The sequence below is a fragment of the Thermobia domestica genome, chromosome 2, assembly GCF_964235325.1.
Source record: "Thermobia domestica chromosome 2, izTheDome1.hap1.1, whole genome shotgun sequence".
Taxonomy (NCBI): domain Eukaryota; kingdom Metazoa; phylum Arthropoda; class Insecta; order Zygentoma; family Lepismatidae; genus Thermobia; species Thermobia domestica.
This window is the reverse complement of record NC_137455.1, coordinates 297569718-297593695: the sequence shown is the minus strand read 5'-3', so window position 1 is coordinate 297593695 and position 23978 is coordinate 297569718.

The window sequence follows — 23978 nt, the reverse complement described above, 5'->3', positions numbered from 1 at the left end:
TGCAACCAATAAATTTGGAACGTGTGCATACGTATTATCGCCAATATTCGTGTCCTGCATAGATTCTATATCATAGAAAATCAACAAGGCTTTCTTTGCGTGCATGAGTGAAGGAACACCAGGTTTCAAGCATTGGCGATCAGGAAGCATAAAACATTGATGTGATCCTGGAACAATCTTCTTACAAACATTGCAAAAAATCTCATTACAATCATGAATGCGTTGTCCACTTCGTACAAAAGAATAAACTCTGTAGCATCTAGTACATTGCTTCACCATTTTGCATACAGGTTCTCCACGATGATATACAATATTACGATGATTATTAAAACATTCTTCGCCGTAAAATTGACGATTGCAGTCGTTGCACAATATCGGCGTTTGGTTCTTGTCGCATAGAGGTCTCTGTAAGCATTTGGAACACGTTACAGGACAATTTTTCACATGTTCATTACGTTTACTATACTTTTTATGGCACGCTTCACAGTAGAAATTGGTTGCAAAACAAGCAGTTAAGGATTGGATGATGTCAAAATGGCCAGCCAAACAAATCAAATTTATGGGAGTGCGATTTTCATCGTTGGGCCCCTCGTACATGATGTCATGGCCTGAGAAACTAGTATACACTGTAATTTTATATTCTTTGAGGTATGACTGGAATTGCCGAATTTCATTTACACTGGCACCATGATCCAAATTGACTCCTGCATTTGCACATAACGCATCGACTTCTTGATCTACAACACATTTTCTCTGATGTTGATACTGTGTATATCGTTTCACATCTACATTCTTGTATTTTTTCAGGCCAATAGCAATAACAAGGGCGTACGCCAGGCACCTTGAATCTTGATTTTTTACACGTACAATCCCTCGCTTGCAACGTAACAATTCTTCATTTTGAAGTACTCCTTGCCGCAAACCACCGCCATAGCCACGTGGAATATCCACACGATGAAAATGAACGGTAAATGGTTCGTGAAGAAGAAATGCATTGTTACTTTGTAAAACTCTTTCAAACGAGGCCCACATCGTCTCGAGTGTCAGGTTTCGGGCTTGGCGAAAACTCACCCAAAATGGCTTATTCGTGTTCCGTGGTGATATTATCGATAAACCAACCATCGCCTCATCGTCGACATTGGCTAATAAATGGTCTAGCATTGCTTGGAAACTGTTATGCACGTATTGGATAATATCGGTTCCTACGGGCGGTGCGTTGAATTGAACTTCGAGCATTCTGCCCTCAATGTTAAATCGTCTATAATGACGAGTGATTTCATTGCGAACAGTAAAACCCGATTCGGCCATGGTTAATAAAAGGAGAAAACAAACAAACAGGTACAATTACGATAAATGTGTAAGGGAAAAAAGGAATTGACCACCGTGAATTTACTACAAAAGAAAAGAAGAAAGAAAATCTTAATCACCAGATAAACAGGAAATCATAACATTCATGATAAATTCTTAACTAAGTAATTCATGTAAAGGTCCTGAGTTTGATTAGTGGCGGTGACGTTCAGAATCTCATTAAAGCACGCGTACTAGAAATCAAAGTTTTTTTAAATAATTATGTTACTGAAATGAATGTTTTATTGTTGTCAAACTCGAGACCATTACATCAGCATTTAACTGACCTACCATTCTATAGTGATAAAAAGAATGCATGAAATGAATGAATGTTTCATCAGTGCTGAGATGTGACAAGCACGCGTAAGCATTTTTTTTCCACTCACAACGACCTTTAAATGATGTGTTTGCAAGTTGAAGAGATTCACCAAGCATTAACGTTATACATACGTAATTGTCGAAACAAAATCTGTATAGCGTTTTTTTTATTGTGACTAAGCGGTTAGCGTACATGGTTCGGACGTGGAAGGCCCTGGTTCAATCCTCGGTGGGTTTGCTTTCCACGTCGGGGGCATGTCAAGCCTTTTCTGTAATTTAATATTCTCACGCGTTATCATACATTCTTTTCAAAACTAAGCTAAATGGTTGACGTACACACCTCATAATACATAAACGTACATAAATCGTCTATAATGACGAGTGATTTCATTACAAACAGTAAAACCCGATTCGGCCATGGTTAAAAATGAAAACAAACAAACAGATACAATTACGGTAAAACAAATATGTAATGGGAAAAAAGGAATTGTGCAGCGTGAATTTACTACAAAAGAAAAGAAGAAAGAAAAATCTTAATCACCTGATAAACAGGAAATCATAACATTCATGATAAATTCTTAACTAAGCAATTCATGTAAAGGTCCTGAGTTTGATTCCCTGGCGGTGACGTTCAGAATCCCATTATGAAAGCACGTGTACTAGAAATCAAAGTTTTTTTAAAAATAATTATGTTACTGAAATGTATGTTTTATTGCTGTCAAAGTCGAGACCAATACATCAGCATGTAACTGACCTACCATTCTATAGTGATAAAAAGAATGCATGAATGAATGTTTCAACAGTACTGAGATGTGATAAAGCACGCGTAAGCATTTTTTCTACTCACAACGACCTTTAAATGATGCGTTTGCAAGTTGAAGAGATTCACCAACCATTAACGTAACCCATACGTAATTGTCGAAACAAAATCTGTATAGCGTAAATCTTTTAACCAAATATTCATGCACTCTTTTTTATTTAAGAGGTTAGCGTACATGGTTCGGATGTGGAAGGCCCTGGTTCAATCCTCGGTGGGTTTGCTTTCCCACATCGGATCGCTGTCAAGCCTTTTTTGAAATTTAATATTCTCATGCGTTATCATACATTCTTTTCAAAACTAAGCTAAATGGTTGACGTACACACCTCTGGCCTTGGTTCAATCCCGGGCGGTTGCTCGAATATCACGTTAAGCTGAAAGGGACACTAAAATAAAATAATGGTTTCAAAGGGTATCGAACCATATTATTCTCAGGCATAGTTTTTAATATTCTGTAATGCATTCTTTTCAAAACTAAGCGCACACATTTTCTGGCCATGGCTCAATTCCCGACGGGAGTTCACATTCAACATTAAGCTGAAGGGACGCTAAACCATATCATTTATCGTGCTTACTTCTAATGTGTGGGGGTTCCTGATTCGTACTTCCACTTTCCCATTCCACTAATTTCTTCATAGTCTAAATATTTCGTACTAAAAGTAAAACAGTGTATTCGTGATCCGCCCACAAATATTAAATAAAAATGATTTTCGAATCTTGGGTGACAAATAAAATCTCATTGAACTTACCTCAAATTCAATGAACAAAAAGTCGGTGCAATGAAGCTTAAATGAAAACACTTTTAAAAGGAGATCATCTTCACTCGATAGTTGAGAGCGATGTAGGATTTGAAAAATGAAATTTAGTTTTTTATTTAGGTCGTTGTGAAAACGATGTCATCATCAACCAATCAGAAACGAGGAAATTTATAAAATGACATCACAACGAACCAATCAAAACGCTCGCTGCTTTTGTCATGAATCACGAACGAAAACGATGTGTAACAATCGATTGTGACGTCATTCAAGTTTCTCAATAGTTACAACATCTAGTATCACAGTTCTGATCCCAAATGCTTTCTGTCAGGATCATGTCACTACCTGTCGTAACTGTGACGACATTTAATTTTCCTCATAGTCCGTAAGAAAATGTCAATGTTTGCTTTTTTCATGAATCATGCTGACACGTTCGTAGTAAAACAAAAGTAATGCGATCCGCTGACGTTTGCATTTTCAATCATATGTACTTCTATGTCTACACACAAAGAAGTCTATCAGCATTTTATTTTAATCCACGTTACACTGTCAGATTTATTTTCTTAAAGTATATGTGTATCCTTTTCAAGAACCATGGTTCGAAACCCACCAAGCACGATTAAAAACCGAATTCATTCATAGCTAAGCGGTTAGCATACACATCTTTGGTTTGAAAGACCTGAGTTCGATTCCTGGACAAACATTTCTTAGGATTTTTCTAAAACTTGGTTTAAATTTCTAGTTCGAAAATTTTAAAAGTTTAGTTCGATAAAAAGTTTGATTTGAAAATTTTTAGATGTGATTTACATCTTTAGTTCGAAACTTTTGTTTTTAAAAAATGTTTTAGTTCGACAAAATTTTGTTTCAATTTTTTTAGTTCGAAATTTTTTTGTTTAATTTTTTTAGTTTGAATTTTTTTTGTTCGAAAAATTTGTTTCGAAATTTTTAGTTCGAAACTTTTGTTTGAAATTTTTGTTTCAAAATTTTTAGTAACAAACTTTTTTGGTTCGAAAATTTTTAGTTTTGAAAATTTTTTAGATCGAAAAATTTTTAGTTTAAAATTTCTTGCACTTTGCGGAACCGTTTCGAAAAGAACCGGAGCAGTTTCGGTAAGAAAAATCTGGCAACACTGTTTCCATTAATGAGCGTTTAAAAAATTAATGCTTACTGAGCGTTTAAAAAATCGCTTAAACTCACAACAATGTGTTATAAGAAATCTACAAGCGACAACGATGGACCCCTCTTTCACCATTGTTACTTCCAGAGACAGGCTACTAATTCAAGGACAGGATCTCCATCAAGGTAAGAAAGCTGGTAATCATCTTATCTGTCAAAGAGAACGATAATATTTAATGTAAACTTCAGTACAATATCATGATACCAAAAAAGGGTTATTTAAGGAGGAGGTTGAACCCTTCATGGGAACTTTACGCATAACCATAAAAAGGGAACTAAATTCTAAAATCCAGGATCACCGACATATCGCTCTATATTTCACTCATGGGCTGTGGGGGGGGGGGCTAAGATCATGTGACTTCTATCAACCAATCAAAATTGATGTACCAAAACATTCATCTTACATGTAAAAGGAAACAAATGAGTGAGGGGTTTTCCCATGTAATCTGTTCACCGTGTGGCGGGTCTAAAATCATGTGGCCTCTATCAACCAATCAGAATCGAGGTACCAAAGTATACATCAGAAAGGACACCCTAATTTCAAAAATCCTAGGACCTAAAATCACGTGATCTCTATCATCCAATCAGAATCAAGGTACCAAACCACTCATCTTACCCATAAAAGGGAACGAATTTTAAAAAAACCCTGAGCCTAAGATCACGTGATCTCTATCAGCCAATCAGCATCGTGGTACCAAAGCATTCATCTTACCCGTAAAAGGGAACGAATTTCAAATATCGCAGGGTCTAAAATCACGTGACAGCTGTCAACCAATCAGAATGAGGTATCAAAACACACATCTTACCCGTAAAAGGGAACAAATTTTAAAAATCCTAGTCATAAAAGAGAATGAGGGACTTCCCCGCAGGGTGACTCATGACGTCATACCACGTGACCTGGAAATTTGAATTTCCCGCGTGGGCGGGGCCTAACGTCACGTGACCTCTATCAGCCAATCAGAATCGAGAAAATTTTTGCTGACTCGGCGCAATATACGCCGGGGCCTACTACTTTGATATTTTAGGTTTAATGTAATGCCAAGGTGGCTTACGTTTTTGGAATACTTTGTGGAATACAGGAAGTTTATCGGCTTGTAGTTGAAGTATAAACCAAATAAAGGTTGGCTGTGGAAAGAATAGTATCGACATTCATTGGTTAGCTCTAGTTGAAGTAATACTTTGCTCTTTTTAGATACAAAAAGTAATTTTACTATCCTAAAAGAATCATAGAGATTCATCTTAGAATGGAGAACTGTTTCGTCTGTCTCCTAATTTTACAATTTTACCTGCATAAACTCCTAGATCAGGCCTACCGCCTGCTGTTAGTGCCGAGAAAAGTTACGTGTCAGTTGGGTTGCATCTGTCTAGCCGACCTCAAAACTGCAAATGGCCTGGACCCTAAGTAATGGAATTAGAACAGTCACGAGTCCAGGTACTTACGTAAGTGGCTGTACAAAAGCATGAAAAGTATTCTATCTGTCTCGGTCTTACAAGTTGTATTTGAAACGACCTATTTCACAGGTAAGGGACTAACAATATGATGTTACATGTCTACAACCATGATTCGTGCTCTGTGAGCAAACAATTTATGAATACCAAACGCTCATCTTTAGGGTCTTGTATGAGTCATTAATGCATCTGCACAAAAGAAAATGTTCTTGTTTCCTAGAAATTCTCGAATGGTTTGTAACTTCTTCCATTATTACTACTACTGCTAGAAATAGTGCTCCACTGTTACTACTAGAATATTTTAGGTTGCCATTTCTAACACGTTCCATATATCCGTTTTACGAAACTTTAAAAATAGGAACTATTCTTTATATTCGTATGTTTATTGTGTTAAAATATCAATATAACGCATACCGGTACATAATTTAATTTCTTTTACCAAAAGAATGACCATTACTATGTATTGTACACAAAAACATTCAGAAATATGCATAATCATCTGTCTTTGGACAGAGTAGCAAACACATTATAAATATATAAATCGGTTCTTTTATTCCAAATTCCTTAAATATGAAATGTAGTTGCTGTTTTAACGTACCAAGCGTAGGGCCGTTAAAGGAGACGAGACGACTAACTTAAATGGAAAATAATAAAATAAAATCCTTGTATTCCATCACTGAGGATTGAATCCGAGACCCTATGCACCTTTCGCGCACGCTCAAACCACTTCCTTAAAAAGAGATAAGCCTATCGTTCTTGTTTGCTAACAACTTGAGCTTCCTCGTATAGTTTTTATTCTTATCACAGTAGACGGGGAAACGAGTAGGACCATATTCAGGACCTTTAAAATTCCAAAGGGTCTCCGTCTGGGAATCGGACCCGAGAACATGCACAATATGCCACTAGACCAGCAATGAGAAGATTAGGAAATTAAGTAAGAGATGAATAACATGATAGTTAAATTTGAACTTACCATTAATTTTATTTCTATGTGGAAGTGCAGAACATGATGTGTACTGTTTCTAACAGGCAAAAATATATTTAACGTTATGAACTGAATTGAAAATACTTTCAATTGCCCGGTGAAAAAGATATATTAATACTGCTAAATACGGATATAGATGCTAATACGTGGAAATACGTCTAGAAGACTTGTGATTTTGTCGTTTGTAAGAATTGCAAACTTAAATCTCTTTGAAGCTACTTTAGCTTGATCCTGGCCAGAAGCAAACTATGTTATTGTAGCGACTTGAAAAATATTGAAAACGCAGATTTTTCATAACCTGTTTTAAGTAAGATAAAGTTCTATTTTCATTCGATTACATTAAATAAGTTGTTCTCTATTCCCTACCATGACTATTCATAAAATATTCTAAACGGTAACAGTTTTCCTTCTCAAGAATGAAAATGTTCTTCTCCAGGAAGCATATTTTTTTTCTCACAGGGGATATCTCAGGGATGGCCTCCATTAATTCATACACTACGGCAAATACTTTATGGCAAAATTAGGTCTCTCTGTGCCAAACAAGCTGCTGCTTTATTTGAAATACACAGGAAAGTGTTATTTCAATCATTTTCAAACAAATTACTTTTGAAACAAATACCCTTGGAGACTTCATCCTGGAATTGGGCACTTTCCTAACCCTCACTCTATGTCACGCCATTTGACACTCTCATACTCACATTCACTCGTCCTTACCCTTAATCAATAATACTTCTTACATTAGCTACGTATTTTGTTTATTGCCACTACAATCGTTATCATAACATTAGTTCTGAGAAATTTATAATTGTAAATATACATATAAAGAAAACTTACGTTAATGTATGAAATAAACAGTGAAATAAGGATCAAAATTTAAAATTAAAATTTACTTAAATTTTAGCATATTAAATTTTGCGAAAGCAGTAGTAGTTTGTTATAACTCTATCTATCAGAAATCTGGAATTCAGTAAAGGAATAATTAATACTTCTGACCGTTGTAGATTCACTTCTTTATTACAATTATTGTATAGCGTAACGGTTTCGACAACTTAACGTTATCTTCACCACACACTAACTGAAAGAGCTATGTTCAGAGCATAGAAATATATACTAAAATTAACAGTACTAAGATTCCGCTGTTGGTTGTATTCTGTGTTACCAGTGTTACCTGTGTTACCTTATCGTCAGAACTAATCTATTTCTAGTCTTATTGCCTGCTTAAAATATTGTATTAGTGACGTCATTAAAGAAGTATATCAGCAAAATTATTAATCTGTAGAGTTCGCCAGAATAACATTATCTTATGTGACAACAAAACAAAACATTAGGAATTTTTATTACAATTTCTGTGTTCAGAAAGGTCCATCGCTAGAATAAACTTCCGTATGACAAAACACATTGCACGTTACGAATCTTTATTACAATTTCTAAGTGCAAAAGTGTATTTTTAGTTAGAGTAAGTTACTTCTGCGAAGCATCAGAGAAAGGTATAAATCTCTTGTCTAGCATAATTATTATGAGCTTCGTATATTCAAAGTCTCTCTCTCTCTCTCTCTCTCACTCTCTCTCTCTCTCTCTCTCTCTCTCTCTCTCTCTCTATATATATATATATATATATATATATATATATATATATAAATTTACATGTATATTTCAGCATTAATTAAATCTAATACGCATTAAAACTATTTGAATTCCTTTTATTTATTTAAATTTTCATCAAATTATATCCTTACACTATTATTTTATAATTGTACTTAGATACGTTAGTTAATACTTAATTTTACACTTCACACTTGCATTGGACACAAATGTAATTAACTTCTTCATGTATTACAGTCTTATGCTCCGTTACTGGTGTTCTTAGCACTCATAATATGTAATTACAGATAAATGATTGTGTTCGTAGTTCTTCTACTGCTATTATTATTTATATTTTATTATATTACAGGAACTAAAAAGATGCTAAGCAGAATATATCAGTGTTTTGATAATGTTTTAACAAAAACTACATTTCATGGTTTGCTACATGTTTCCAGGAAACAAAACTCACTTGCTGAACGGTACAGTAATTCTAATCAATTTTATTATTTGCTTTCATAAATTTGTTCTCAGATTTAAATACACTTGAAAATAACATAATAGAACTGTAATTAATGCATTTAAGGTAAGGGGAATTACACATTATTAATGATACTTTAAAGCCACATACAAAATAAAATAGTAATTAATTACAAGTTCTACGTTCAACTTGTATACACTGCATTTTGGGAAACAACCTTAAAAACGTTCAGAACTACTATAAACTGTCGAAACACGTGAAAGGTGGTATTAACATATTTCAGATCCTATTTCATGGAATTTTATTCTGGAACTAATAAATTAAATTAAATCACAATTTGACCAGCCAGAACATTATGGTGAACTTGCTAATATTTGGTGTGTCATCTTTAACTCATAGAAATGTAAGAATAAAGTTTACATTTGAAGCAATGAGACATCGGTAATAGGCTGTGGCACAGCGCACACATATTCACATGCTCTAGTTTCTTGATTACAGTAAATTCGGTGGGAGACTAAAAGCTCGGATCTGCAGTTCAGTGACATCCCAAACTTGTTGAATTTGTTTAAGATTGAGTTTGTTTCTGGATGATTGTAAAAATTGAATTATACCACGGTGCTCATCGAGTAGTTGAGACCATTCTTTGTTTCGTGACAAGGAACGTTGTTCTATTGACCGATTTAATCACAAGTAGGAAATATACCCGACGTGACTTGGAATATTTGATCAGGAATGAATTGTCGATTGCATGGAATCATCTTAATGCCCACTAGAGGAATTACTCAGCCCATTGATGACAGTATAAATGTTCCTCAAATCTTAATGGAGCCACCACCGAAATCCATCTTCCTACGGTGATATCTCGAGCAGCGGTACTGCTGCAATACGCTGGATTCCGACCCAGACGTTAACGTTATTTATGCAGTATCATGATTCATAGGGTCACGAACATTGCCTCAAAATTGCACTCCAATTACAACGATCCTATGCAGGTTCCAATTATTATCGATGATTCAAAGTAAATATTAGTACACGTGGATGACATCGGCTATAGAAGCTTATATCTAACAGTGGACCCTTACAATATACTGAGACACATTGTTCCATTGTCAAAATATAAGAGTACGTTAAGCCCGCTGTTAATTGTGCCACACTTTGTGTTTTATCTTCTTGGTCACAAAAATTTAGAAAGTCTTAAAGTGACTAAGTCCTAAATAGTGATAACCTAACTAGATACTTAGTAAGACCCTTAAAAGATGTTGCGCACTTTTCTTCGCTTTGTTTGCTTCATTTATTTACTTATTCTTCTTTGCATACTTACTACATAGAAATCGAAATTAAATGGTGATATTGCAGTATATACATAACTATTAATTTGTTGTAAATGAAAGAAAATATCTAGCATACAGGAAATTCCTGTAATTTCAGGTCTAATCATTAAGGCTACTTATAGTTGCAATCCAGGACGATTTAAACTCCATGGAAACATTGGTAATATTATAACTACAAATTTATTGCAATGACAGACATGCTTTAATGGTTTTGTTAATTACTTTACTGTTAAATTCACTGTGCCCAAACCATCCCCTAATCATGATCTTCCTTTGTCCTAAACACTGAGAATTACCTGGTGAAGAATCCACCGAAATAAGTATTGTAAAGGAAATACTATTTGCAAATACTCTATTATTTTCTAATAAAGTTTGATTCATTCCACTCGTCTTTTGCATAAAGGTTGAAAGAAATTTTGTACTTGTTTCCAAAAGAGTTCGAGAATCAAAAAATAAAACAAAATCATATTTACATGCAATGAAAGTACCGTATATCCTTCTTGTCACAGAAAATGTCGTTTATGTTACAAGTTTCTAGAGCAAAATGTAAACCAAAATTTTAATAAATTTTGCTGCTCATAAAGTGAGTTGCCATTTTCTCTTACTTTAAGTCGAGCTCTTAAATATTTCTTTCCGGAAAACAATGAAGAATTTTTGATTTTTTAAAAAAAAAATCATCCAGGACATAATTCTGTAACTTGTATTGAAAATAAACATACATATAAGATGGGAAAAATCTTTCAAAATGTTTACATTTTTAACTTAACTAGCACAAATACTAAATGAGATGGCGATAATTACAACGATAATAATTATTGAATTGCAAAAGCGGAAGGAACGCTGAGAAGTTAAAGAAAACTTGCGCACGATGTTTATACACGATTTAGTTCATGAACTCCACGCAACAGACATAAAACTAACAAACACGCCATTATCTATTTAAACAAAAATCAATTCTCCATTTTTAAATTGATAATTTCTTAATTAATCCTTTCATTCTTAGTTAAAAGTTCCGTAGATTTAGGTAATGTGTATTTAGATTACTTCTCACTTAATAACAATATTACAACATACTGCAGACATAAACCTGCATTCGCGAAGTTTACGTCCAAAATTGAGGAATTTGCGAGATCCATTTAGGCGTTGTGGTAGTGCCGAAATGGTCTCTGCGTGGGAAGATTTGGCAAAATATATTCTGATTGAAACCTTCAGTAAATTTTAAGTGCTGCTGGATGAATGAGAATGTGAGAGATTTTACAGTTCATTGAAACAAGCACAAGAAATCAGCACATTTTTCGGTAGCATTAAAAAAAGTCTACCTCATCTTTACCAGCAGAAACTGAAGATAGCCTATAGTGGAATCCTGCACAACAGCTACTAAAACTGACCAAACAGCACACTATTTTAGTGTCCATAAAATAATATGAAACAAGACGGACGGAAGTTATATTGTTTTTTTTTCTCTAAAGTTCGTGAGATCCTAAATAACTAATATGAGAACAGTAGTTGTTCCAAGGACAAGGTCGATAGAGAAAACCTGCTTCCTTTTACTTTTAAAATTATAACTTCTCGTTCTTCCTGTAATATGAGGGAGAGTGCTAAATATAAAGAATAAATTCTTACAATAATAGAAGAAATGTTTGTGTCTAACTCAACAAGGAAAAAGAGGACGTTATTCCTGGTCAAAGTCACCTTTCTTTTCAAAAACGTAGAAAAACTTAGGTCTTCAATACATGATTTGATTTCGCCAAATAGGGCTTCGGATACAGATATAAGTAAATGGAGAAAGTATCATGATAGCCCAGGAACATGATTCGATTACGAGATAATAAAATAGCTGACTCGGGGATTTATTTATATAAACACATGGCGAAATTATTACCAATGTAGAATAGTTTCTGTTTTTGAAGATTCTGATTGGGTACTTAAAGGAGTATCCCTGTACCTTAACTTCATTTTTAACAGTTCATTTCGCCGATAACAGAGGATGGTAAAACATAGATATTTAGATAGATCGCATACTAGTTCCTGTGTAATTCCTTAAACCGCTTGGTATAGGTCCAATAGTTTCTGAGGTAGGGCGTTTCGAAACGTGATTTTTCAAATTTTAGGCGGTTCATAACTCTGAAAGGAGACGTTTTTCGACCTATGTTTTTTAAAACTTTTTTCTTTCATTTCATATAAGGAATCACCTCCCAAAGTTTGTCGGTAGAGTTACCTACCACCCTGTACATATTCAACCCGTTATCCTTGTAGAGCCCCTGTTTTTATTAGTTGCATTTAGTGTGGCATTCGCCCTTTTACGACGACCTATACGATCGTCGTCTTCATTTTCAAGCTTTTATCTCTTTGTACTTCAGACTGAATCCAACGCTTGTCTACAGTAAACGTATACAGTCGTCTATTTAAATTGTGTTCCTCATGCTCCTCATGTTCCAAATTATCAAAAAACCTAACTTGAAAAAAACGAACTGGTAGCCATAAAACGTACGAAATATGAAAAACGTATATTTTTTCGTATAAATAATTTGGTACATTCCGTATAAATTCGCGTACATTCTGCATGTAGCGCTTCTATCAGAAAATATATCGCAGATATCGAGTACATTTATCGCTATTATGGCAACCACTCTCACGCTTGGTAATATTTGGTGACTGCGTAAAATGACTTTTTAATTGATTTATAGGGGAGAACAGGAAAAGCCAAGTAAAAGGCAGCCCTGGCGAACGTAATCTAAAATTTTCACTCTCTCTTCATTTGACTTAACCCGTGTGTGATTTGTAGCTCCAGAGAAAGTAGTTGGTTGATAGGTGTTAAACATGACGTCGTGCCATGATGAATAGAGGCTAACGCAAGACACATACCTCCGAGCCTAACCGATCTTGTCAACAAAACTCAAGTGATCTACCTGAGTTAGTGCTAACATTCTACAAACCCTGATTTCCATGTGTAAATTTCATATAACGAGTCTCAGAATCTATTCGGTAGATTCCAAAACAATTTTCAACACTAGAAAGATCATCTAATGTAGATTACGATATATTAATGTTTGTCAAGGAAAATGATCCCTTGGTCGCCGGGCGCGTTACTTTTTGATTCAATATGTATAAGAAATATACAGAAACTACATAACCAATTTAAAAAATGATTTCGGTATTGGAAACATTATTTAATGCCAGTGATAATGCGCAACAATTTCTTCTAGAAAATTGGACACTGAGAGCTGGGGGAGTCATTTTTTATTCACAATATATAAGAAACTATCAGAAATTACTGAACCGACTTTTTTTCGTTGTTCGAAAACTTATCTAATGCCAGTGATGAGACTCTATGTTTTATCCCGAAAAATTGGTAGCCGAACCCTGAGGGGTGTTATTTTTCCTTAAATAATATTATCTTTAACAGCAAATTTCAGAAACTACTGATTCGTTTTCAAATTTTTTTCGTCGTTGTGAAGCATATCTAGTTTCGTTGGTGATACGCTATATTTTATTGTCGAAAATGGGCCCTTGCGTGCTGGGTGCATCATTCTTTGATTCAATACATCACAAGAAATATATAGAAACTATTGAACCGATTTTTAATAAAAACTCCCAGTTCAAAAGCTTGCTTATGCCAGTGATAATGTTACAATTTATCCTGGAAAATAAGCATTCAGGTTGTGGGTGCGTCATTTTTGGTTTCATTGTATATAAAAAATCTACAGAACCTTCCGACGCGATTTCAAAAAGGCACTCCTTGCTGTAAAGCATGTCTAATGTCAGTGACACTACTATATATTTAATCCCAGAAAATAATACATTAGGCACTGTGGACGTCATTTCTCCTTCATGAAATATACAGAAACTACTCAACCGATTTCAGAAATTATTTTCCTGTTGGAAAGCTTGTCCAATGACAGTGATGAGCCGCTATAGCTTATCCCAAAAAATGGAGCCATATATTCAATATATATATGAAACTGTCAGAAACTACTGAACGGATTGCAAAGATTTTTCGGTATTCGAAAGCTTGTCGAATGACACTATTGATACAATATATTTTATCCAGGAAAATTGGCCTCCGCGCGATGTTTTGATTTTCTCTTTCTTTCTCTCTCTCTCTCTCTCTCTCTCTCTCTCTCTCTCTCTCTCTATATATATATATATATATATATATATATATATATATATATATATATATATATATATATATATGTGTGTGTGTGTGTGTGTGTGTGTGTATTGTTATATGAAGTGGGGTGGTTAGTGGTAGAGTTCACCATTCAAGCCTGGCGAAACTCCACCGACTGTTACGGGTACCAGTGGTTAGCGGTAGTGCTGTCCACCGTTTGAAAGCCGGTGACCGATTACTAATATTTCGGGGGCTCCACCGTAACTAAGACTTGTTATAGAAACCACACAGTGAATGTTCGTGGCAAAGCGTGAGCACACACTTTTTCCCTTAATACCATTTTCACCAAGAACCTTGTCTTGTACGGAGTTCAGAATCGTTTCTCTCTCTCTCTCTCTTTCCTCCCAGCCAGACGGGGCTGTAAGTAGTTAACATTAAGTATTTAATCCGGGATAGTCCTAACCTGATAGACTCGCTGGTATGAAGTGAGGCTGAAAGAGAAAAAACTATAGTAGTTGTAGTTCAGATATTTATTGTCTGTATGTGGATTTTATGCAGTATGTATTCTACTGTAAGAGGAGTCAATGAAGAGAGATATTTCACAATAACAGAGTTTATTACAAAGTAGGAAAGTTTACAGAAAGAGTACAAGAGAGAAAACATAGTGGGAGAAACACGAGATTCTTAAAAATGACATGAATACTTAGTCTAAAAGCGTAAAAGTCTAGCAGCTACTCTTCGACTATCCCAAACGACTAAGTTTCATATTGTTTCCACGCGTTAATTTTTCTTCTAGCTTGTTGATCATAAATAACGAAAAGAGTAAAAATCATAAAAGATAGAAAAAAGAAAACAAATGTAAGAGAGGCAAAAGCGATCCAAACTAGACTGAAAGGACATATTAGTCTGTCTGATCCAGGCTACGTGAAGGGCGAGGCCGTTCGCCGATTCTAAGTGCGAAAACTATATTTTACAGAAAAAACCAGCGCAGAGGCTAAGTCCACGTATATCTTTTTAAAGTCGGAGACTTTTCGTGCAAGACTACTCGTCTCGAAAGTTGATGGAAAAGTGAAGACAGGAACTGATCAAGGCCGTTCCCGACTAATTATATAATCGTGTCAAGTTCAAGAAAGCAGAGGGATGAGGTGGAGGGAGAGCTCCAACGTAAAACGGAGGGGGAGAAGAAAAGAGGGGTAGGAAATAAAGAAGAATGGGATGAGGAAGTTTGGGGGAACGCTTCAAGCAAGTTAAACTAGCGCCGCGTTTCCACCTGGTGGGTAAATGGCTTATCGATCCGGCTTTATCTGCTACAGAAATGCTTCGCCAAGGACATTTTTGATATTAGAACTTTTTATATTTCTATATTCTTTTTCCTTTTCACTTCCTTGTTTGTAACCATTGTGTTACACAAGGTACGGTTTATTTTAACTAATTACGCATAATTTCCTCAGCTCTGAAGCCCCTTCTGTCGGCTTCAGCCAGCTTGAGGCCTATGCTAACCAGGATAACAGTAGTATATATATCGCTTCCCGATACAGTCATTCCCAACCTCCTCCTTTCCATCAATGGCCTCCGCGTTACCCACAAGGAGCGAGGATTTCGCAATCCAGGAATCATAACCCGGCCATCAGGCTTACACGCCTTATGTAACAAATTTTCTTCAACTCATTTCGAAAACAAAAATAACAAAAAAGTCAAAAGTTATCTCTTTTCAGAAAAGAGTTGTAATACTTATGCATCAACCTTATACATAAATATGCATGGCCCAGCAGACTGTGAAGGAAAACACCGGATGAGGTTAGAGAACATAGTAAACAGAGGAGCGGAAATGCATTATTCTTTTGTAAAACAGTGTTTATGCAAGGTCAAGTTTGTTTCTTCCTTTCAATAATTACTCGGAAAGAAAAAGTAACTTGCAAGTATAAAAAGAACGGAAACGTATCGTTAGCTATCTTAGACCATTCGTATTAATACGCATCATAAAATGTTTGAGGCGGGAGATCGGTTTAGAATGTCGACAGAGTTAATAAAAAAGGAAGATCAATCCTGGAGGGATTGACATAGTTTTTTTGGAATAGCCCTCTGGATGAAAAATCTTACAAACACTTGGTCTTTATATTTAAGATCACACAATTACAGTAGTTATAAGATAATCCAAATGTTGATACAAAAAACAATATACATAATCTATAAGCCAATATCCTGCTGGAGCACTGACCTCATAATACACAGTAACTGATCATTACGAAATTAAATATTTGTAGTGGGCTTACGCCTGCCTTTGTTAATACGCACTATATAGACTATTACAGCACGATCAAAAAGGATTGCTTGCAAACGGTAACGAATTGCCATAAATTGACCTAAAGTGTACCTATTATACCAAGATTAAAAAGAAAATATCTAGGTAGAAGTACAATATGTAGCAGTCATGATTATTATCGTAAGGCGACCTTTCATCGCAATACCTTTTTGGCATACCAGTCAAGGACAAGGTCATATCAACAACCAAATTTACAAAACAATGAGTTATCATAATTTAGTACAGGATGTTCCTGTATTCTCATAGTGTCGGGAATGCTCCCGTTTACATTATTAGATTTCAAAGCCTATTTTATAACAAAGATATTATTACCCGTTATGAATATAGCATTATTACCAATAATGAAGGTTATTACTATCATAGAGGAAAGATAAAAAGAAATGCCTCTGCTTAATTTTAGACAGTGTTGCTAGTTTGTAATAATCAGACTGCAACGCTTAGATAATAATAATGGGTTCCGTATTTACAGCAAAAGTACATATCCTGGTGGTGATATTAGTAGCTACTAACAGGCTGTTACCCAGGGTTACCAACATTAAACAATCTTTTCTAAGTATTAAAGTTTGGGATGTAACCAGTTTTACCAAAGTTATAAAGCAACCTAGAGAATCCTCAGAGGATGATTTTATAATTAAGGAAATATTTTCTCATTTCTTACCAGTACAACACCACTGCCCTTCTACTGAACTCACATTAGTTCTATAATTAATATAACCTTAATGCTCAATCACTTTAGAAAGGGATCAATAATGGTTCAGGTTATAAAGAGAAAACAAGTGAGAACAGTGAAAATTATTTTAAACAATACTTGCTCACTAGTAATTGAACAATATTCCAGGAGTGCAATCACTTAAGGCCCTAGGTTCGGCGTTCCCTACAATACCCAAGGAGGGAACGCTGGGACACAAAGAACATTATGTTAGTAGTTCGCAACCCGAACCTCGCATCCGGGAAGTATAATCAAAGTTACGGTTTCTCTGTGGTTCGGGTTCGAACCTTTCATGGTGCCAAACGTTCATTGGGTATTCTAACAAGTCGAATCTTAAATACTGTGAAATGTGAGTGAAATTATAATAAGAACTGTTATATCCACCTCTTCTATCGCTATCTTGAAATATATCTTTTTCTGGAGGCTTACTGACTAACAGTTATCGAACCTTGATCTCATTTACCATTATCTGTAACAGCAGTTTTAGTCGTAGTCTATGGACCATTTAACGTGTGAGTTTCTTCAAATATCAGGAACTCGATTAATGCTATGAAAAGAAATTTGGTCGAAGGGAGCACCAGTACCCGGTTCCCCTTATGTGGATACGCCGCATAGATTCGGTTTCATTCCCTTACTGGATTTTGGATGAGGAAAGAGAAAAGACAGAGACAGAAAATTGGCATATAGATCAATTGAGACTTAAAGTATTTTCTTGTTCCTTATTTTCTTTCTTAAACTACGTTATAATTTTTTATTCTCCAAACAGTTTGTTGGCTGCATATAAAGTTCTGTTATAAGCTACACACAATTGTACAAGGAAACATAAAGCAAATATCAAGTTTAACGGAAGTGGTTATATATTTTCTGAACAGAACCCTAATGCAGCGAGTATTAGTTGATAGTTTTTAAACATTTTTGTCATGTTATGAATTCGCTAAGGAGAGGTTTAACTGAGGGAATAGTATTTAATTTACCATGGATGATTAGGTAAGGTGGATAGACTACACAGATTAATTCTTTAATTTACATTGAACCAAAACATCTCAGAATACACAGGCAATTTGTATCCGTTAAATGGTATTCAGAACAACAATCCGATAACACAAACCACAAATAACATTACTGTTCAACGTCTGTTTAGCAACATGGCTAACCACGACCAAACCTTATAGTACGATGTAACATTCGGTGTCTTCTAGTGTACTATGACTTTCACTTTCACACATAGAATTTAATTGAGATTATCACAAGAAGTTACAATTTTGATAATAGTAAACATTTTACAGTTCAACATCTTGCTCAGCGCCCTGGCTAAGTGAGGCATAAAACAACAAAGTAATTTGGCAGTTCATTTATTCGAGTCCGCTATCCTTTGTTGTAAAGTTTCTCTCCTAGTTTGCTTCGATTGGGAACAATTAGAAGGAGTGATTCCTGAAAGATGGTCACGAGTTTGCAATATTCTTGAGGAAAGTCTCGGGTTGAAGGCGAAACGAAAAAGTTCCTTTACTGAACTGGATAGCTATTTGACAGGAAGTTTTCGTAGAATCACACGTTAAGATTGTTTAGCTCACACTGGGTTTGGATTACATTAGTTCACTTGCAGGGCTATATGCACTGCGGGATAACACACGTACTTTGCAGGCGGGCATTACGACAGGGTTCATGGCAGAGAGTTCTGACTTGAAGAGGTATTTAGACCATGGGCGATGGATAACATTCTTGTCTCGTTGAGCCGTGACACTGCTACTTAGCTCTTATTTTTGTTAAGATGGACTTAGATTTCTTAGGGTTTAAGTCTATGTTCAACAGTGGTAATGTGGTTCTCTCCATCAGGGTTAAAGATCTAACTCTTCCATATATGGGCGGGTGCTATGTCCGCTAGGCATAAAGGTATTAGAAGTGTTGCTAAAAAGATTAAAGACACCACGACGTGGTTGAGGAGTTGATAGTGGTATGTTATTTCAAGGTGCATGATTATAGAGGAAGCTGATTATATAGCTATAGTGTTCATGAACACAGAAACTGTTGCCTTTCTGGATTGAAGGAAACATTTGGCTGTTTATGACTGGATGTAAAATGAGTCCTTATGACTGGATACTTGGTACGGTGATGGCACATTTCTGGTCACTATCTGTGTCATTAGTCTGTTCCTTCAGGTACATAGGCTGGCCTATCACTGGCTATGAACAAACCGGAACGGCGTACAGGAAGTGATATACTGCTTAGTTGACAATAAGGTTCTGCATGTAAGACTGGTTTACGGCTGATTTACAAGACTAGACTTCAGTCGGCATCTGACGGGTGGACATGGTTGACGGCTATGGTACCGCAGATGTCGGAAAGACTGGGGCCCAGTTTAGATAGGTATCAGACATCAGAAATGGCACAGCCATCAAATGGGCCTGTAAAGAAAATAGCTATAGTCTCTGGCTACATACATATGAACATGAAATAGTGCATACCCTGGGGGGTCAATAAGTATGTGAGCCATTATCCCTATACTGCACTTTACAAAATCGGTTATGACAAATAATTTGGTTATACAAATCTGGATGTCTCTCCCACACTTGAATATTTCACAACTATTATTATTATTATTACTCTACCATTATTATTATTAGTAAATAGTGTACTAATTTCTTTTCATGCCTAATTAAGAATTATTAATACAGGAAGTGTTACCTGGGATGCAGATTAATATAGCAGCCAGAATATGTGGCTGTTGCTCGTAGACGGTACACCTTGATCAGAAATTTTGTTCCTTAAAGAAGTATTAAAGACATATTTCGGAGTGTACCTTCCTTCAGCTGATAGAGAGTAGAAAGGATTTCTTTAATTTATTCCGTTTAAGGGGATGTAGAAAATTTCTATCAGTTATGTGATTTATTACTACTAATATTATTAGTATTATTAGGATTAGTACGATTTGTATTAGTACCGGTATTAAGATATGTTCGTATGAGATGGTGCATGTGCCCGTCCAGAGCGATATGCATATACAGTAATAAAATATCTTGACACACATCCTAAAGATGCTTGCTGTTGTTACCACTAGCCTCCTTTAATTTTATTGTATATTTAACACAGTTTAGAGTACCAAAGTAGATTAATGTACCTGTTCGATGTACACCTAATATTATATAACTACCAATTTTGTAATACTATAGTTGGCCAATATGAGAGCGATTGAGTATTCCTGGGTTACAGGGAACGAATAGTGTGGGGGCGTAATGTGCTGACCACACATTCTCGTCGATGCTTTTTTGAACTCGGGTAATAAGGAGCGTAATAATTTCTAATATTAATACCTGTTCTCACTATTCCCAAAATGTAATTGTTTTACTATTGGGATATTCGGCGACGGTGATAAATGGTGCGCTGATCATACTGCAAGAAGATCAGAATCGGGTCCCTGTTTTTGGTTTGGGCTCAACTAAACAACGCTAAGAGGCAACAAAGATATAGGCGTGCTACTCCGCACTGAAAGATGAGTACAATATTGTGAGATTTTAAATTATGTGTAATTCACTGGAGTGCCCACGATGGAGGAGAGTTCTTGTGCTAGCTCTACGATTGAAAAAAGAATTGGCGATTGGTGTTTTGACATGATCTGGCACTTAGTTACTCTGCGTTACATGCAGATGAACGCACTCTATATAAATTGTAGCAGCACTCGTTTTTCGAGTAAATTATTTTGTATATTTTTGATTCTGTTTTAATGTTTACGTCATAAAAATCATTTATTAAGGTTAAGGTAATTAAATGTTGTGTATGATATTATAATGCAAGCTGCACAATGTTGCTAATGTTTGTGTCAGCAGTTTGTTGTAAATAAATGTGAATAAGAATGTCTTCGGTAAGAGTCTGGCAATGTAGGAAGGAAATGTAGACAATGCGTCTATCTTCGCATTAGCCAGATTCTATACATTGTACAAAGTGAATCTGTAAGATTTCACGAATTTCACGAAATTACGGATATGGGGAAGTTGCTTAGAATCGGGAAATCAGAGTGTGTCGAGGATTGCAGTTTTGAGTCTTGACACATGGAAGGAATTTGTCTCTCCATGTGGAAACGGTGTCGCACGTGCCGCAAGCAGACGACAAGCAGACGACGGAGATTGGACGAAGCTGAACAAAACCAGAGGATGAGAGAGGTTCATGATGAAGTCCTGGGAGTGCCGTCGATCAAGTCCTAGAGATCAAGTCCTAGGGAGCGAGTTTTAGAGATCAAGTCTGAGTGATCAGTCTTTGGTTCGAGTTCTTGGAGAACCAAGTTTATAGTCGCCAGTCAGCCAGATGACAGCAGAAGGAAATACTTCGTATACGACATCATTCTAACACCGTAGAACATCACGCTAGGAGAAGCAATTGAGAGGAGTCATACCTCAATGCTCGTCCTCGTAATTCAGCAGTAAGGAGATTCAGCATAGAGGAGCTAAGTTCGACGCCAGAGCATCGTGGGAACTACACCAGATTATCCAGGTATGTGTTGCACCGACTCAGGGCTCAAAGGCTCAATACTTGACCGTTTCTATACCCGTCTGGCAAATTGTTCTTAATATCCGTCATTACATGCTTTATGAAATTTTACAGTAAACTCATAATTCAAAGAAATACAGTGATATCAAATTAATGAAGTGGACGTATCTTTATTTGATTTTATCCCCAATAAGAAACCTCTCGCAAATGATTATCAAATTTTATCCCACTCATTCTAGATGGTGAGTGGAAGGCATCCAGTGGCACTCAACTTTGCATCCCCAACTAGGCACTGAGTGGCTGGGTTGTCATGGTGGAGATGCTGTGTTTCGATTCTAGTTTAGTAAATAATTAAACCCTCCCATCCCACCCATGGTGGAGTATGCTATGGGTTTCGATCGCAGTAAATAAGAATAGTAATTCAGAGCATGGTGGAAATTGCTGGTTTTGGTAATAGGGCAATCAGTAGCGATCTCAGAGAGTAGATTTAAATAAGCCCTCCCGACCTAGAAAACAATGAACCATAATAATAATAATAATAATAATAATAATAATAATAATAATAATAATAATAATAATAATAATAATAATAATAACAATAATAAAATTATTTAGTATCATATTGTATAAAAATGTTTGAATATTCCGTGAACTAGAACGGGAAAAGTCTAGAAAAGGTTAGGAACCACATTGTAAACAATAGAATTAAGTATTGGTAATTTTGAAAAAAAAACGAGGAAGTCGAATGTAAACAAACATGTAAATATGTCAAAGTGTATACAAATCATGCATTCCATACTCACCAAAAAGCCATCACCAATAGTAAACACCATCACCAAATGAAGGTATAAAGTCAAGTAAACAAAGTCTATAGTCTATGATAGTCCATAATAGGTCATACTACCCAAACCGAATAGGTTGTATTGTAATACGGTACCAAACGATGTCCCATTTCCGTATAAAGTGTGGAAAAATGAAGGAAAAATTGTGAAGTAAGGATAGGAAATAGATGAGAATAGATAACCTAGATGAATCTAGGATAGTAACATCAATCAAGGATAGATAAAGTCAAAAACATTCAAACATTCAAGAAGGGATAAGGATAATAAATGTAGAAAGTAATAATATTAGTAATAATAACAATAGAAATAGTTAATGATAGATAAGAATAGACAAAATAGTAATAGGTTACTATTATGGCAGTAGTAGATAGTATATATGCATAATTACTACAAGTGTTTCTATAAAATAGTGAATAATGAATTTTATATTGTATGTACATGGTGAATTAAAGGGTTAAGAGACGCGAATAAGCATAGATAAAGCTAGAAATAATTCACAAAGAGTATTAAAGAAAGTTTAGTTTATGTAGTAATAACGTATTTATTAATTATTTTTAAAGTCCGAAAATTTTTATAAGTTTTAGAAAAGAAAAGAAAAGAAAATAATATATTTTTATTATAATTAGTAATAATCAATCAATATTGATTGAAAAGAATCATTAGAATTATTTATTTTATTGTCGAATGTAATTTGTAAACGATACGAGCAATGCTCATATATTATTTAGTATGGATTTGCGTCGAACAGCTTTTTAATGCTCTGAACAGCAAGAGGTAAGAAGTGAACGAGAGACCCGGCGAGAGAGTACAGACAAGACCCTGTGAGAGGCTAGGTTAGTCTCCACTCCAGGTCTCAAGGAACACTGCAGACGAAATACGAACGATTCCGAGTGAACTCGAACGAACATGAAGGAGTCAGTCTATCCCGCTACGCTGTAATACTCGTAAGCTTCACGTTGAATCCCAGTTCGAGCGTAAATCTATGTAATATGTTTTTAGAAATTCTAGAAAAATTAGTATTTAATAAAATTAATGATATTTAACCACGTAGATGATTAAAATAAAGTTTAAACTACATAAATACGTATGAAATAAGTAATAAAAGCTTAAATATAGGGAGATATAGCGAGTATAATTTAATGCTATATTTATGGTAGAAAAAGAGTGAAAACACGAGTTTTTAAGTGTGAAACATAGTCTCCAAGTTATGGTTAGAAGGAATTCACACATAGTTAAAGTTTTAACGGTCATGCACGAGAATTACTGAGAAA